The sequence below is a fragment of the Patagioenas fasciata genome, chromosome 8 (assembly GCF_037038585.1).
Source record: "Patagioenas fasciata isolate bPatFas1 chromosome 8, bPatFas1.hap1, whole genome shotgun sequence".
NCBI lineage: Eukaryota > Metazoa > Chordata > Aves > Columbiformes > Columbidae > Patagioenas > Patagioenas fasciata.
In genome coordinates this window covers 36549777-36568808 of record NC_092527.1, presented here as the reverse complement: position 1 = coordinate 36568808, position 19032 = coordinate 36549777, and the positions used below count along the sequence as shown (strand labels likewise).

The 19032-nt window shown below is 40.7% G+C and overlaps 2 long non-coding RNA genes across 4 annotated transcripts in view; both read right to left on the bottom strand.

Moving 5' to 3' along the window:
- Positions 1–3304: 3304 nt before the first annotated feature.
- LOC139828511 (uncharacterized) lies at positions 3305–16675 on the bottom strand. 2 transcript variants are annotated; one of them, XR_011740193.1, is made up of 4 exons: positions 16263–16675; positions 15039–15265; positions 12929–13024; positions 3305–3489 (listed from the first exon to the last, which is right to left on the bottom strand). It is a non-coding gene; the product is annotated as an uncharacterized lncRNA (long non-coding RNA). The 2 variants fall into 2 exon arrangements; XR_011740194.1 differs by lacking the exon at positions 3305–3489 and adding an exon at positions 9624–9739.
- A 1-nt stretch (position 16676) lies between these two features.
- LOC139828510 (uncharacterized) overlaps positions 16677–19032 on the bottom strand; it is a 52132-nt gene continuing 49776 nt past the window's right edge. For both annotated transcript variants that reach the window (XR_011740190.1, XR_011740191.1), the window contains one exon: positions 16677–18927. This is a non-coding gene — a long non-coding RNA (uncharacterized lncRNA). The remainder of the gene's footprint in view (positions 18928–19032) is intronic.

The window sequence follows — 19032 nt, the reverse complement described above, 5'->3', positions numbered from 1 at the left end:
CATTTAGTGTCATGTGCGGTCTTTACAGTTTTTAGGAGCTAGTTTAGAATTTATCAGGTGCTTTTGTTATTTTACTCTTTTCTATCATACCGATCTCTCTTGCCTTTGACAGTTTGTATTAAAGGTATAGACTCTTCAGGTGAAAGAAGATCCTTACAGACACTTAATTTGATGCTTAATACCCTCATAAGCCCATAAATCATGCATTTGAGAATGTGATCTCCACTGAAACAGTCTCCTGTTCAAAACCGTTTACAGAGCATAGCCAGTACAGCATTTCTATCCCCAAAGAAATATTGACATTTCAGCCTTTCTTTCCATTTAAAGCAGGATTTTAAAAGTAAGATTCAGAATTCTTCTTTTTTTTTTTAGTGTGTGTGGGATGGAAATTGCACATTAATTCCAGTTAGGAAATGACAAACAGATTCATTTGGATGGTCTTCTAACAGAACGAAACTTTCAGCAATTTTGAAATTGATGGGTTTCTTACTTCAGCCACTGATAAAACAACCCTAAATGTCCTGCATCAAAAAATGTATTTCTCTGAAGCATATGGGAGCCAGAAATGGCCTCGCTGGAGCTGGGATCTGCTCTTCCCTATTGCCCAGAATTCCTAATCAGGCCACAGCTTGTGTGATACCCTGAAATCCCATGAACTCTTGATGTAACATCAGTCTAGGTCAGGAAGAAATCAGCACATTGGCTTACAGTCCTGTTGGGAATCAGGACAAGGAGGTCCTGCCTGGGTTTCTGCAGCGTACAATGAGAGCCTGACATTCTCCATCCCTTACTAACAACTCTGTGTGGAACGTCTGTCCTGGGCCACGTGGTGGAAAAGCGGCTGTGAGCATCAGGGCTGGGGATGGAAGTGGTGTGTGACACTGGGAGCTCAACTCTGCCATATGGCAAAGGATCATAGAGAAATTCACCCCAGGGCCAAAAAAAAAAAAGAAAAGGAAAAAAAAAAATCACTAAGTAATTTAAATGTTCAAGCCACATGAAACAGTTAATCCCATTTTCCTGTGGAAATGGCAAATATTCAGTGAAACAACAAGTTTCCATTAGAAAATTCAGAACTGGCAATAACTGTATTTTTATTGGGGAAAAAATATTAAAAAAAAAATATTTATCATCCTGATAAAAGATTCCCAATGAGCTCTGGATATTTGCATCAGAGATTTACATTTTAAATATGTCTTGTTCATAAGCCAAATTTTTGGCAGATAGGAATTAGCAGATTCAAGTCAACAGAAACACAGAAACTGACAAAAACAAAAAGGAAAATGCATCTCTACATTTCCAAGTGCTCCCTCCGGATATCATATAGATGGATGCAGAATGAAACTATCTGTACTGCAAACAGGCATTTGTCAGAACACTCAAAGGTCACGGTATCCCTTCAGTCTTCTCTCTCCAGTTCCCCAAATGCTCATGCACGTCCTCTAGATGTGGAGCTCCCATGCACTGCTGAATCCTACCTGCAACCCTCCTAGACGTAAACCTGAGACTTCCCCAGGGCAGCCACCAAATTCCTTCAGCCAGGTCGCCGTGGGTGAAGAGAACTGGGTGATTTGTGGCTGAAAAGCTGCCTGGAGGAAAAGGACCTGGGGGTGTTGATTGACAGCAGCTGAATATGAGCCAGCAGTGTGCCTAAGTGGCCAAAAAGGCCAACAGCATCCTGGCTTGTATCAGGAATAGTGTGGCCAGCAGGACCATGGCAGTGATCGTCCCCCTGTCCTGGGCACTGTTGAGGCCAAACCTCAAATCCTGTGTTCAGTTCTGGGTCCCTCATGACAAGAAAATCCTTGAGGTGCTGAAGCGAGTTGAGAGAAGGGAACAGAGCTGGTGAGGGGCTGGAGCACAAGTGTGATGGGAGCGGCTGAGGGACCTGGGGGGTTCAGCTGGAGAACAGGAGCTGGGGGGAGACCTTCTGATCTCTGAACTGCCTGGAAGGAGCTTGGAGCATGGAGGGGGTTGATCTCTGCTCCCAGGTAACAAGTGACAGGATGAGAGGAAATGGCCTCAAGCTGCACCAGGGAGGCTTAGATTGGATATTAGGGAAAAATTCTTCCTGGAAAGGGTTGTCAGGCATTGGAACAGGCTGCCCAGGGCAGTGGTGGAGTCACCATCCCTGGAGGGAGTTAAAAGACGTGTAGATGTGGTGCCTGGGGACATGGTTTAGTGGTGGGCTTGGCAGTGCTGGGGTAATAGTTGGACTTGATGATCCTAAAGATCTTTTCCAGTCTAAATGGTGTTATGATCCATTTTGGCCCAACAGAAACTTTGCATTGCAAATAAAGGAGGACTTTGAACGCAAAGGTTTTATATTCAGAGCACAGTTTGTGAGGAGACAAAGGCAAAAGTTTCAGATGTTTCTCTCACTAAGAACAGTTGAAAACTACTCATTGCATTGTGCCACATTTTAAATGTATCTTCTGCTGGGGGGCTGATGAGACAGTTCCCATGTTTGGTGACTACCCTCAAAGTCAGACCAATGTTCTTAATTCATATTCTGCTGATGCAGAGGAAGCACAATTTGAAGCTGACACAACAGCAAACATTCAATTCACTAAAATTACCACATTTAATGTGATTCTCATAATAAAAGCATGAGGCAGCACTGGGAGCCTCTTTTCGTTTACACAGAGAGACTTGGGGTCTCCTGACAGTCAGAACAGAGCCAATGTTTCTGAGTAAACTTTGTCAGGAAAACAGATTAAAAACTCCAGAGGTTTAGTTAAATCTTATACAGGAAAACACCTTGTTACCCTCATGATTTAGAATAATAATTTAGTGCCAGTGATAAATACACATTAACTGCTGGTGAGTATGTCTCTGTAACAAAGTTTCTTTTTACAAATTTTATCTGAAATAGCAAAATTAGCTGTTCTCTTCTGATTATTATTATTACTATTGTGACTAGTTGTGCAATAGTTGCTACAAGCAAGTCTTGACAGCTCATTAATGAGTCATTTACTGAAAACAGACAAATCTCGATATGTAAATTCTTTTGGTTGGACACATTAGCCTCGTCATATTGATGCCCCTCTTACTGAAGATTTGTCACATCTAGAATTAGGATTCAGGTTTTAAAATCATAAAAATAAGCCCCTTCTGCATTTCAATTGCCTTCTAAGAAAGCAGGAAGATATTTCTTTAAAATCTACTCTTTCTTTAAAATCTGATCTAAAAGCTACTCATTGTGTTGGTGATCATTTACAGGAGATGAATATAAAAGGAGAAAAAACCTCCCATCTGAGATGGATTTGTAACCTGACATTCACATTTTTTCTAGCATTGCCCACACATTTACCTACTTTATTATCTGCAAGTACCAAGAGTAGCATTGCAGTGAGCCCCTTCATGCTGATATGATGCAGTAGGGCCATCCAGCTCAGGAGCAGGTGGACACATGGACAGACTGTCCTGAGAGATGGTCACCCCTTGGGTTCAGCCCCGTGGATGTCGTCACTTCACGGTTTCCCTGACCTGCGACCAGGATCAGAGAAGGATAATGATGAGTTACAAGCCCAGAAGTTCAGGTTTTATAATACGTTGGAAACACAAGTGCTGTAGGCAGTGTGAAACTCTTACCTAAATGTGACGTGTTGTCGTTAGCCTGAAGATCAACTATCCCTCTGGCTACTCCGTGTAGCCAAGAGAAGAAGACATTTTTCTGATATGTTACCACCTATACTTACTGCTGAATTTTCTGCCTTGTTGTACCTTCCCCCATGCCCTGTCACCCCCTCTTTTCTGTCCCAAAGAAGGGTTGGTCTCCTGACGGTGCTGCTGGGAGCGTTTATTCATCCAGGCAGCCTGTGCATCCCCACTTATTTTACCTGAAGTGAATTACTATGTGTGAATTCTGTGGGGGCTGAAAGTGAAAATCTAAGCCACATTCCCTTTCGCCTCACTCTAGAAAGAAGAAAAAAAACCAGCTTCTTACAAGTTGCTCTGCAGGGATTATTTTACCTTTTTAGAACTTAATTTGATGTTACCCCTGACACGATCTTACTGGATTTGACAGTTACACTTTCCAGTTGGCTTGTTCCATATATTTTAATATCCTGTTACCTCTGGTAGGGAAGAGCTAAGATTTCATGCCAGATACTGATGGTGATGCGGGAAGAGATTGGTTTATTTTTTTTCATAGTGCTTAACCAAGAGAAATAATTACCTCTATCAGCAGCAAAACAACTTCCTAAGTGACAACTGGTAATAACTAGCTAACCATAAAATCAGACAATCAAAGTGTACAGCGCACTTCCACACATGCTCTGCCACTTCTCTACCCAGAAAAATGCAGATTTCCTATGAGGAGCTCTGTCTTCCTTCCACTCCAAGGCAATGTGTCAGTAACAGGTGACAAAACCTAATAAATGTGAAGCCTTTGTCCCCCACAGTATCCATAGCTGTTGTATTGTGAGTTGCCATCAAGGTTTCAACCCTCCAAAAGACAGGGTTAAATGCAGGTTTTGAGACAGTTGCATCAAGAGGGTTGTGGAAGGAGGAAATCTTAATGTACAGTTGATGACAATCTTGGCTCATTCTTTGGAAGTAATACTATACAATCTAGGCAGGTTGAGATCATTATTGTACAGGCAGGTAGCGAGCGATTTGCCAAGCTTTTAAGTCAAATTCATGATGCTCAATATTTCACGTGCAGCAACAGACAAAAATCCACATGATTTCCTGAAGAAGCTGCTAGGATGTTTCACAGATGGTGTTAGAAAGGAGACATTGAAATAATTTGCCTAATGCGACTTCATTACTAGAAATTTTAAGAGCATCCCATTTCAATTTACTCCTACCTCTCAGATACAACTCTTCATTTAGTTATTTGAAACTAGTTTATTCAAGTATGCAGTGACTCTGGGACATTTGCACAGCAATGTCAGATGCTATCTGGGAAATAAGTAGTACATTTTCAGGCTCTGAAAGTAATTTTTTGATGACACCCTTAAATCAACTTCATGGTCAGTTTTCTCATTTTGAGCAAGAACTGGGATTCCATTGTGATAACTGAAGGCTGCATGTTACTTGATCTACGGTAATGTAGAATAATTACTAGTCCATTGCACTTCATTACACTACTGTAATAGGCAGCAGGTCAGTGTTTGAGCTACAGCTGCTCTGAAAATTGAGCCGACACTGATACTATGATAGAAGTGATAGCAAAAGGCTCTCATGCAAATTGTTGAAATTAGCTTCCACTCAATGGGTTTTGAAATGCAATACATGACTCTGATCAGGACACCTGGTTTTGACTAACTTTTTTTTTTTCTTGGATACAATGGGATGGTCATGAAACAAATTAATTGTTCAATGCAATATGCCTTATAAAAGGTCACTGAAATGCCGGAGGATTTGAAATACCACAGGACTGTTTGACTCTGGCTAATAACATTCTCTAACACATCATTGAAGCCTATCTGACGGTGGTTTTATTTTATCTAGATGATTCTCACAACCATTTGCAAGCATTCTGCTCCCATATTCACAGGACATTTCACTGCATAGGACACCCCTCCTTTTGATCAATGCACTTAACTTATCGAGCCTTCAGATGAGGGCAGTCAGCAAAGCTGTGAATAACGAGGTGTTTTCTGTTTTCCAGCTGGCTGGAATCTCATCCCAGGCCGGCTGCAGCGGAGGATCCCCCATGCAGTCAAGTCTTGCAGAGAGGCACGGGATGATCCTCACTTCAAGTCAGAACGTCGCTATGAGGTCTCCAGTGAGCACTCATGCTAACATACCACCAGCACGTTTGAAACACACAGCTGTCTGAAACACTTCTTACTGCTATTCAAAAGTAGATGTGGGTGTTTTTAAAGAAAATAGAATATTTTTCCTTTAAAACATTAATCAAACTACTAATTTCAATAGATCAGGTTCTGCTGGAAAACAATTGTCCAAGCTGACGTATCACCTCTGCGCTGTAGGGAATGCTTACCAATACTCAGACACAAGCAAAAAGAACCTTGACATATATGGAGAAAGAAACTTTGCCACACCTCTAGAGTAAAGCAAAGTGTTTTATAGAAACACCCACACACATTGTCCTGTATCTGTAGATGTCTCAGCCACACAGCACATCTCCCAAGAGAAACTGTTCCATATTCTAGCTCCTCTGAGATTCCCCTCCATCCCTGAACAGCCTTGAGTCACGTTGGGGGATCCCCACAGGCACCATCATTGCTTCTGAGCCCAGCACATTCTGTTTCTGCCTCTGGCATTCAGCGAGATTTTGGGGTCTCTTTCTCAAAAGATGCCTAAATTCAAAAAGAATCCTTTGACACCTGCCGAAGTGTATTTAATGAATAACTGTGCTGCTTTTTATATGATTTGGAATAATTTTAAATTATGACTGCTGAAAATGTTCTCTTGACAATCGTATTTACCAGCTCCAATATGCACACAAAGGGATATCATGAAAGTACGCACAGGCATCTGAAATCTTTCCCCTTAATGCACCGCCTATAGATTGTGCAGTTTTGTCTGTATCTTTTCTAGCCCCTTGGGGGATTACTGCTAGGATTGACTACCACTATTTGTTTGAACTCTTTATAAATTAATAAAAAAATCAATACGCGTTTGTAAATGCCAGCTAATGACAAGTAGCTGTGTACAAATCAGAGCAGGGGTATAAGAAGAAAGTAAATGGACAATGCCTGTGAGGGTGAAAAAGTCAACACTCAAAGTTCATCTGCTACCTGAATGATCCCAGATATATTCGGCCTGTTCCTATGGTTTCGTTATTCATGAGAGATGGAGGAGGAGAGCAAAACAAACATAGCCCATGCTGTGTGGGCAATGAATACAGAGAGCCACTGAGCCATGAGAGTAGGAACTCCATCACAGAGAACTGGAATGCCTAAAACTTTGCCATCAGTCTTAACACACCCGCTCCTCCATATTTCTGGATAAATATCTGGGAAGGAATTACCTATCAGCTCCAGACTAACTGCTAGTCTACCTGAGGAAATGCTTTTCTGCTTTACCTATGGTAACTATGGCTTAGCTACATTAGCCAAAAGCATCCATGAGGTGGGATTCACAGTTACTATACTGCAGAATTATTAGAAGAATCATGCACTACCCCCAAAATGTACATAGGTATCTGTGATGCATGAAGACATTTCTTAGCAATGATACCACACGCAACACAGTGCAGTAAGTAGTGCGGACTTGCTGGCTAAAATACCAATGTGTATTTATTCAGGGTGCTGATGGACCAGAAGGGATAAAACAAAGTGGCTCTGTATACACATCCACTGCATCTGAAAAAAGATTTCCCACTTTGAGGTGAGGTTTCTGTTTGGCAAAAGCATTTTTTTTCCCCCAGTATAATTCCCAGCTGAAAATGTGCTTATCTTTTTTCCGTTTCCCCAAACAAAAATTGTACACTTTTATTATTTTTTCAGATTGATGCAGATATATGCTCTAAAAACCCTTCAAACATGTATGTTTGGGTTGGGTTTTGTGTGTGTGGTTTTATTTTTCTTTTTTTTCTCTACTCTAATGTGCTGTTTGTTTGGTTTGTTTTCCGGTGTTTCTATAATGGTAAAATACTGTCTGAGCTGCTCTGGGAGTTCTTATGCAAGAAACTTCAGTTCACCTGCTTGAGCTGTGAAAAGCAGCTCCAAAAGTGATTTCCAGCACCCACAGACAACCCGGTGAGCACATCCATTTTGGATAAAACGCTGTTTTCATGTACTCCTTTTTCTCGCAGTAGCCATCCTTTCAGTGTGTTTGTTCTCATTTCAAATTACCAGTTGAGCCTTTCATCTAAAATACGAGGGACATTACCAAGGTATTAGTAGTTAAGCTGCTTTGTTAATTACAGCCAGGCTCCTCTTTTTCCTCCCTGTCAGTTCAGCAGCAACAATGGTGCCAAATGGCTCTCCAGCCGTTCACACACAAATCGCTGTTGTCTGACATTTCCAGGTGATCTTCTGCCTTCTGGACGGGTGGAAGACCTGCCCAGGTCACCAACACAAGGTCACACAACAGAGCGGCCTCCCCAGGTTGAACGTGCCATCCGAAACCACTGGAAAGTTGTGACCACCCGTGTCCCAGTTCTCACGCCTTCTCCAGGTCTACACACAACCCTTGACATCAGGGGACTCTTAATTTTACATGATTCTCAAGATCTGTGTACATCCTGAATCTATAAAGGCGCGTAATTCTATTTCCCATGTTTGTTTCTTTCCTCATAATATCCAGTTTCTGATTTGTTTTCACTGCGGTCTGGCATTAAGCTGATATTTCCACAAAACTACTCATTATACACCCAACAGTGTTTCTCATGCTTGCAGACAACCATGACTTACTTTGAGTATATGTAAAATTAAGTATTTTTCCATTTTTATCACATTGCATTTACCCGCATTGAATTTCAACATGCATTTTCTTTCCCTGTCATTCTACTATTGATAAGGTCCTTCTGCAGCTTTTCACAATCAACCTCCATCTGTACTATCCTGAATAATGTAAGTATCCTCCGCACATTTCTCTGAGACAGAATTGCTTATTTGTAGCTAATGCGGACGTCAGGTCACCTCTAGACATTCTGGAAACCAAGGAGGCCCCTGGATTATGATCGAGCAGCCCTGAAGACCCTTATGGCTGTTCCATCCTTCCTGAAGTTCGTCCAGATGAGAAACCTGCCAAAGCTAAGACGGCGCATTCACTAGAGGATCCATATTTAAGAGTACAGGAATTTTGCATGGTACTGACATCTCCAGTATTTAGAAGACTTAAATAGATACAGCCTTCACCTGTATAACGAGCATTTTGGGTTATTGCTTTTACAAACTGCAAGTATTTCTTACGCAAGTTTCAATGCAATCATCTGCAGACCACATCTAGTCTTTCAAAAGAGATTCACTTAGTGATTTCAATATCATGACATACAATTGTGTTTCCTTATTTTTGTTTATGCTTTTAAAGAAGCTCACACACACAAATGAAAAAAAAAAAAATGAACAAACTCTAATCTTTTAGGGCCAAAAGATAGCTAAGGAAAAAAAAAACAAAGCAAATGTATTTTTCCCTTCTGTAATTCTGTTTGTGAATAGAATGTAAATCAAGTTAGCTGGATAATTTGCTAAAACCCTTGGATGCAATCATTCTTATGTTGTTCTAACAGAGAAAGAAAGTAGAAAATGTTACAGGGAGAGACAATATGCAATTATGTATGAATACTAACACCCTAAGGGACAAATTACCAACAATGACAGTAAAATACTGCAGATTTCTTTTTTGTGCTACAGCATAATTGACTTACGCTCTGACGAGAAGAAACAGCTCAGCTTTGGAGAAAATTTAAAAATGCAAGCTATGTATTTGCTGGAAAGTATATAGTCACTTTGGTTTTCCACTTTGCTTTACCTGTGATATTGATTTCTTTATTTTTAACTTGTATATGTAACTTGGTTGGAGAAGACATTTTTATCTCTTCAAGAAATCACTAATCATTCTTAATGGTATTATGTGACTTCAATTATGCAATCAAACTTAGTCAATACATTCAGTGCAAACACAGAATTGCAAGTGGGAAAGCTCTTTGTTGTTAAAATGAAGGAGAAATGAATCTTTCCCTAATGACTCACATGAGCTGAGACTCAAGGGGCTGTTCCAGTCCTTCAATGCTACACCTTGTAGAATCTGCTGCGTGGCACAGGAGAGCAGTAGCTGATGTAACCTGATAAGCAGCAATCTGCAAACACCAATCCTGGGGCAGAAACAGGTCCTTAGTTGGAATTTTGTTGTTAACCTCAAGGGATATTAAAGAAATGCAATCAAGGTTGGCTGCTCAGCATCCAGGGTACTTTTTTGAGCTATTTGCAAGGTCCACATGATTTCTTTTCAGTTTGCTCCCTACCCACCCCCACTGCATAAATGTTCTGATTATTCTGGTTTTGTAAGGTAGTTAAGGACTCAAGACAAACGTTCACAAACAACCTCCATTTTAAATGTATAGAGGTGATATTTTCATAGGTGCAGGGTACCTGGATGTGACTATGAGTAAGGCCTCCAAAGAGTATTCAAGAAAGCAGGAAACACTGGCAAAGACAGAGTCGTTTTGCTCGCAAATCAGTTTTCACAGAATATCTCAGGTTGGAAGGGACCCATAAGTATTATCAAGTCCAACTCCCTGCTCCTCACAGGACTACCTACGAGTAAACCATACGACTAAGAGCATTGTCCAGACTGTCCTTGAACTCCGACAGGCTTGATGCCATGACCACTTCCCCATGGAGCCTGTCCCAGTGACCAACACTCTTTCAGTGAAGAACCTTTTCCCAATGCCCAATCTGAACTTCCTCTGACACAGTTTCATTCCATTTTCTCATGTCCTATCACTGGTCACAGAGAGAGGAGATCAGCACCTTTCCCTCTGCTGCCCTCCCTTTGGAAGGTGTAGACTGTGATGAGGAGCACCCCCAGCCTTCTCTTTTCCAAGCTGAACAAACCAAATGACCTCAGCTGCTCCTTGCAAGTCTTGTCTTTGAGACCTGTCTCTAGCTTGGTTGCCATCCTCTGGACACACTCTAATGATCTGATGTCCTTCTTATACTGAGGCACCCCAAACCACACACAGTGGTCAAGGTGAGGCTCCACCAGTGCAGTGTAGAGTGGGACAACCACCCAACTCACCTGGCTAGCTATGCTCTGCTTGATGCTCCCCAGGACACAGTTGGCCCTTTTGGCTACCAGGGCACACTGTTGGCTCATATTCAACTTTCCATCAAGCCAAGTTCTCTCATTGCTTTTCATGGTGTTCCTCTCCAGTTTCTCGTCTCTCAATTTGTATGTATAACCAGGATTACCCTGTCCCAGGTGAAGAATATGGCACTTGCTCTTGTTAAATTCCATATGGTGGGTGATTGCCCAAGTCTGTAAGCCTATCCAGATCTCTCTGTAAGGCCTTTCTATCTTTGAGGTAGTCTACAGCTCCTCCTAGTTTAGTATTGTTGGCAAACTTCATGTACATTTGACTCCTGCATCCAGATCACTTATAAAAACATTAGAGACCACCAGCCATAAAACTGAGCCCTGGTAAACCCCACTGGTGAGCGGTCACCAGCCTGAAATAACCTCATTTACTGTAAGTGTTTGAGCTCAACCCATCAGCCAGTCATTCACCCATTGTATAATGGATTTGTCTAGCTGTATGCTAGACGTGTTGTCCAGAAGGATACTGGGAGAGAAAGTATGAAAAGCTTTGCTAAAATCCAGACAAAACCCACATCTACTGGCTTGAAGGAATCAAGCCACATTGGGGAATTTCAGCTATGCTCTCAGAGAACAAAACAGCAGATTCGCACCAGGGTAGAGCCAGGTTTGCCTTTTCTGTCTCCTTGATATTTTCAAGGACATTATCTTTCTAAAGCATGGAAGAAGAAAGGGAAACATATTTTACACCATTAAAGACAATTAAGTTCAAATTAACTAGAAAGGTTTTGAACTGCAGAATTGGGAACTACATTATATAATATCCAGTGGAAAATGGAAATTAGCAGGGCTTAGTCTAACCTAGGGAGGTACAAATCACTGAACGCAGCACTATGCTGCATAACCAAGCACACCGCCTCAGAGGACTCCTTACATTAACTAGTTTTGTTTCCTGGCTCAGCATCCATCATTAAGGTGGACAAAAATGACAGTTTGCACAAAATATCCCTCTGAATCACACTCTGTCAGCAAAATTTGTGGAAGAAAGATATTGATGGTAACTCATACACCATCTGGAGGTAAGTCAAACTATTTAATTCAGCTGTTATAAAACTATTCAAGTCAGAACTGGAAAACATGCAATCATCTGGGAGAAAATGAAGGGATAAGGAAAGAGTTCTAATACTCCTTGGTAGTGTGATGTATAACAACAATATAATTTAACAGTCTCATGACCTTTTTAAAATACCACTTTTAAAAAGTACTAATGAACTAATGCAGGCATTAAATCTTCTCAAGCCTGCTTCCAGCAACAGCAGTGGGTAAACTAGAGAGAGTGCATGGATTAATGTACCTACAGGAGAGAGACTGAGGAATGACTTTGGGTTAGTGGAAAACAATGTTTGTGCTCCTCTTTGAGGAGAAAAAAAGGAGTGTCACTGAACAAATATAACGTCTGATGACATGGAGGAGACACATTTTGCTCTAAAAAGACAGAGATGCTGCAGGCATAATCTGTATGGATGAATTATTGTGGAAAGTGGTGAACTTCCCGATATGTTGAATGCAATGTCCTGTGTTAAAAGCCATGCAAGTTGGGCAGCATAACAGAGGAAACCAATGATCTATCAAAGCTGCTCTTCCATGTTTGTGAGCACTGGCCTTCAGACTTGTTCAGGGGACAGCAAACTTTGTTTTACTATATCTCACACAGGTAACAGTTCATTCGGAATGGTCCATATTTAGTTTTTACTGTACAGTCTGCTAAGGAGTGGCTGGTACTTCCCAGTCTACTGCAGCTGAGAAATATTTATAGACAGTGCAGTTTCAGATGGAGTTAAAGTACAAGAAGGCAATGACCAAATGTATGTGAGACCTGAACTGACTGGATTCTGTTCTACCTGACCTCAACCATCAATCACGTTGATCTTGGATCTCACAGTGTTATCCCTAATGGGTCCTTAGGGGTTGCTCTACTGACTTCCACAGCCAGAGCAATTGGAAAAGCTTTCCAGATCTCCGAATGTCTATCAGTTGTAGAACATCCCATGCTGCAAACACTTCTGCTAGCATCCAAATACTTCTGTTAGTACCTTGCACAAATAGAAGGTACTTTGTTCTGTTCCCAGTTATGCCATTACTGTGTAATGTACACACAGTGTGGCTGGAGAATATCAAAGCATTGACATTTTATTGGCAATTTGGTTGCACATCTACGAGTGGTCTGAACACTGAAACAGCTTACCTGCTCTCTGAAAAACATTAGAATTTGGCCAGTCAAATTGGTCTCATTTCTTCTCTTTCTTCTGCCACTGATTTGACTTCTCATGGGTTAAGGAGGCTAGAAGAGGTTTGACAGAGACAAGAAGTAAGCAAACTTACAGCTGCTCTTGCCTATGAACGCACTAAGCATTTTCTCACTTGGCTTGCCTATCCAGTTTTAGTCAAGATGCTCTTTTCCTCAGGCATGGAGAAAAATATAGATTTTAGTCTGATAGTAGCAGACACAACATCTGAGAGCAAGTTAGATTAAAGGAGAAAGTGATACAGGTGGCTTCTTCAGAACATAAGTAGTTCTCCTGTAACACTTAAGCCCTTATCGGATTCAGGTGCCTTCTCTCTGCCTTTGACCTTAAGCCCCAATGAGATAAGATTTGGTGACTGTCTCCACAGCTAAGCAAGATGTTTACTTGTTATATTACAGATGCATTGCATATGCATTCTCTTGAGTTCAAAATGATTATACAAGTGCTAATAAGTAAAGTCTCACAACTTCTGAGCTCAGGAAGTGTTATTATCTTCATTTTACAGATAGAAAGACTTTGAAAGGTTATGCGATTTTTTTTTTCCAGAGGTCACTTAGGCTGTGATATACAGAGGGCTCCTCAGGATCAAGGCTGTTGATAAGGACTCCTGCATTTCAGTGTTAAGGACTGGAACAAACTCTGACCAAGAGTTGAACTGAACTTTTAATATGCTGAGCACCTAGCTATAAATCAGAAGATTAATGCTGACTTAGTTATATCCAACATTTAGTATCATTTCATAGTTCAATGCTGACGATGAGTGTCTGAAACTTCTGTTATTCCATCCTCTTACTTTTGGGCGACATCAAAATCCCCTTACCACCTGGTTAAACTGGCAAATATCAGCTTAAACACCTGTGTTCCTGATACCTCTATTAATATCACAGCATGCAGTACATGCCAGGTGCATTACTTTGAGAGGCTTGGGATAGGGATTCAGTCTAAAATGATGCTGGTCTCATTAAGAAGCATGTTTTCCTCTTTCTCACTGTGTTCCTTTAATCTTCTTACAAGGCAAACAAGCCAGGTGTTTTCCAAGTACTTGTGAGAATATTGTACTTTGAATTCAGCTCCAGATGTTTATGCACTGAGTTTTGTCCAATTATCATGTTGTTTGTGTGATGGATAACTCAGTTGAGAACAAAATACTTCCCTTTCCCTCTTTCACATACCCCAAACAGTAATAAATATTTTGCGAAGGTTAATAAGTCATTACAAACACCCTCTGAGACTAGCAGGGTAGCCATTTGGTAACTCAGTTACATCTTAAGAAATACTTTTCAATATATACAGGCTGTACTTTCATATAAAGACTACTTAATTTTAAGAAGAATACGCAAAGAATCAGAGGAATCACACAGAAAACAAAGCTTATGTGAATGTTTTGTCACTCCAGAATGAACTTAAAGGCTGTTCAAAAGTTGTGTGAATACTGTGCTAAGTCTCTCATTTTAGAAACATTGTTGGATAACACGAGCAGATTCCAGACTAATACAGCTGCATACCCCTCTATCACACAGCTGCCAATTCCTAGCGAATTCTGCAATATAGTGACAGTAATGGAAAGCAAAATGATCTCTAAATAATGGTTTAAGATGGTTACTTGATAAAGGGCACCGCAATAATTATGATCAATGGAGCATGGATTCAATATATATTGCCCATTTAGATGCACCAGATTAGCTTAACAGCTTTCTTTAATGTTCTGAGTATTTTGTGTGTGTGTGTGTGCGTGGTTGTGCATGTGTATATGAGAGGGACAGCACCGTACATTCTGGTGTGTTTCTCATTACTTAATATTAATCAATGCAGATGAGCATCTTGCTGTATAGGAAAGTGAAATGTAAGAGTTAGACTACCAGTTGCAAAGACAAAGCATAGATAGTTATGGTTTGTTTGTTTGTTTTCCTGGAGATAACTGCTTTATGCTCTTAGTGGCAATAATTGCAGAAATAGTATTTATGTCTTTAAAAAATATACACAGACACAAAGAAACAGATAGAAAAATGTGCAATTGGACTGAGTGCTTCTTGGTTTCTCCGGACATACCGAAACACAACGAAGACTTGAGGAGAAACGCAGACGGTGATGGGTTCTGACTCACATGAGAAGGGTCGAGTGATGCCTTGCAGATTCCCAAGCTTCTGGTTTGCTTCCCAGGATGAAAATGCGAGTTTCCAAAATAAAACTCTCTTCAAAGTCTAAATATTTTACCAACAGAATTTCCAAGAAACGTTGTCTGTCAGCTGCAGTGTTACATGGAGCTGAAAGTCGGGCTGTATCATGAGGTTGTATTAATATAATACACTTTACACAGAATCACAGAATCACAGAGTGTCGGGGATTGGAAGGGACCTCAAAAGCTCATCCAGTCCAATCCCCCTGCCGGAGCAGGAACACCCAGATGAGGTTACACAGTAAGGTGTTCAGGTGGGTTTTGAATGTCTCCAAACAAGTGCCCTATTTACATAAATCCAGTGCATGTGCCGTTGCAGCTCCTCACTGACCATGTTACTGTAGTATGAATGACTCTCGGGTTCTAAAAAGATGCAGAACATGGTTATTTGTCATTTTTCCTGAGAAACTGAGTCATAACGGGATGAAATTTTTCCAGAGACACACAGGCACTGGTTGAGCTGATTTCCCACATTCAGCCTTGTTCCTGACCACTGGCGTGTCCTGCCTCTTATTTTGCAATGAAATAACTAGCAGTTGAGGTTTTGTCTCAAACTAAGGGAGGACGTAATTTTCAGTCGTAGCTTTGACAAATGTAGGACTGTATTTCGACAGGGCACAGAAGTGCAATGGCAATTGTCACAGACAATATTGGACCCCAGCAACTAAAGAAGCAAGGCTATTTTTAAATTGTAGAGTGAATGCAAAATCTAGCTATGAAGGCTCCTAAATGTACATATATATATATATATATATATAAAAGCAAAACATAAACAACAAAGCTAAGCAACCAACCAACAAGAACAACCAGTAAACAAAATAAAACTAAACACAAAACCATCCCAAACGCCACACTAGGTTTTTGGAGATTTTGTTTTTGTTTTCTTTGTGCAGGCTTTTGTTTGCTTGTTTAGGCTGTATTTAAAACAAAAATGCCGCATCAAACTTTGGCTCCCTAAGACGTCATGTTTGGCAAGAATTTTTACAATGTGTATTTTTCCATATGTTGTAATGTATGCAAAGCAAAGCCCTCTCAGCAAGCCAGCCCCTCTGCTGGAATGTGTTGCAGAGCTGTGCACCCCTAGGGAAATCACCCACCTGGTTCTCTGCTCCAGCTGAAAAGCCATTCTGCATGGGGGGACAAAATACCCCGAGTCCTGTCCTGAAGGTGACGTAGTTCTGCACGTAGATCAGTTCAGGAATCTTGACAGAGGACCAACATAACGATCTCATCTCCAAGCTACCACCGGACAGGATTTAGATGAACCATGCCACTATATTTAGGGAATGTAGTTAGGAACAAGCCTCCTATGGCATTCACTCCAAAATAATGGGTAAAGTAAATGAATATTAAATGCAAAGCTTTAACTGTAGCACCACATGCTGGCTCTGCTTCGTGAAAAATGATGGCGATTGGTGAAATGATAGTAATGTGTGATATACAAATATTTTGGGTGAAATATATAATCAGTTAATTGGTTTATTAAATTATAAAACCTTTGTTTGCTTGAAAGAGCAATAAAACTAACTGACTAAATGAATATTCGCCCCTTTGAAGACTTCTTACATTAATTATGTTTATGCATCACTTGCAGCAGTAATGTTAGACAAAGGAAGCTTTATCTTTATATGCCATAGCTACATTGTATTGTGGTACAAATGATGGCACCGACTTTGTGTCTACATAATTACTGAAATCTTATCCCTTTTGTGTTTGCACATCATTTTCAGTTTTTTGGAATAGTTAAACTCCATTTTACTTTTTAATAACATTTTAGAAATCATTCTGATTCAGGTAAACAGAATTTGATTGCTTTGATGGATTGAAAATGGTTAGCTCAGCCAGAGCGTATTTGATTTGTTTCTTCAGGGATTACAAAGAATAGGATTTTATCTATGAACTGACAAAAGAGGCAATCTCTGCATTTTTGCCTATGAAATAGCAGATCCACTAAGCCATTGCTCCTTCACATAGTGAATGTATTAGTCACGGAGTTGCTTTTTATTCATTTTCAAAGTTTTTATTCCACGTTATATGGGGTGTCAAGCTCCTTTGTTCTTAAAAAAATTAATCTGGAAAAATAATACTGTCAAATGGAGTTTGGGGAGATTCAGTAGCCCACTAGATTTATAGCAGATTCTAAAAACAAACAAACTCTTTCTCACCAGTAATGGACATCTTAGACAAATGCTCTTCAACTAATGCAATGGATTTAAAAGCCTGAAGTACCTGAATGCTAATTCCCCGCCCAAGTTCAGGCTGAGATTTCTCCTGTGGGTTTCCTGAGAGCTCAGTCCCTGACCCAGCCAGATTACCTGGTTTTCCTGGTACCGTTCTTCATTTTATCCTGTGTGACATGACATTTGCAAAGCAGACAGCGTCAAGAAAATGTCAATACACGGTATAGAGGTGATACAAGACACCCTGAATAATGTGTTTGCAATTTTTCTTACATTGGGCAGCGCATTCACTGAGTCTTCTTCGGAGATGCTGCCAATTGCCTGGGTTTGGTTCAGGGGTGAACAGATTGGAACATGATACTCAGAAAAGCACCAGCCAATTTTTCAGGGAATTTGTAATTTAGAAACTCAGCATTTGCCTCACGCTGTCTCGGGGGAGAAAAACAGAAATGTGAAGTTGGTCCTTACTCTGAGACTCTGCAACCAGGTATCGGACGATGCACACTGAATGCATTTCTGTCCAATAAGCCTCCATTATTTGGCAGTTTCCCCCCTTTATTTCCATTTGGAGTAATGAATAGAGAGAAGTTTAGTCATTCAATGTGCAAAATCCTTAAGTGCACATTCAATTTTTAGTAAAAACTACCCACTTGTTTAAAACACAAGGCTGGGACCTCATGTCCTGACTGTTTCCAGATTTCATCCCCATGCTCTGACTATTGCGACATAGCAGGATTTCCAGCCTGAGCTTTAAAGCTCCATTACATTTGACGTCATATACAGACTACTCTCCAAAAGTCCCTTAATAGGAATAATTCGATGTTCTTTCTCAAAATTTCCATTTATGGCCTGACATGACGGGAAATGTACAGTGTGTTACTTCTATATCATCCTGGTTAAGGATGAGGTTTTTTTAGATTTGCTCTGTGAAATTTAACAGGCAGTTTTCAAGTGCCTTGAATTAGGAGGCCAGCTTGTGGAAATCAGAGTTGGCCCATTTTCTCCTTTGATTTGCACCACCTGAGGATTTGGCCCAGCTTTGTGTTGTTTCTCTGCCCTTTAATACCCAGATATAGGAAAAGCTGCTGGTTCTGATAACTTGGGTTCTGGAAAACAGCTTTGAGGAATACGCATACAAACTGCTCGAGGAAAGGTCAGCTACACCCAACACGAGCCACTGCACCCGCAGCTCCAACCTCAACAACTAATGCACCCTAATGCAATCAGAGATGACACAGGATGGTGTATGGTTCAGAAACAAATGCAGGGAGTCCTGGCACACTCAGGGCTCTTGTTCTGCTGCCTCTGTTTTATTTCAGTTAAATGTGACTGCTCCCTTTCCAAGGTTAAACTTTATTTTTTTTTAGAAGAATCCTCATTCTTTTGGTTACAGAAGAGAGAAATGTTTCACATACCTCATTTTTATAATTAGATGGTGTCTTTTTATGCTGATTTATGACTTATTTTAGCTTTAACAGGTCTGTGTTCCTGACGGCAAAAGTGATAATCCATACTCCCATGTAAGCTTCAAAGAAATGCTGATAATCTGCTGTGCCTGGTCCCGAGACCTGGCAGCGGAAAACTGGAGGAGAAAACAATGTGCTGAGTAACACCATTGCAAACCTCCCCAGGTTGCTGGGATAGCACCTGGACCCCTAACAGCATCTCTGACACTGAACTTCTCTCA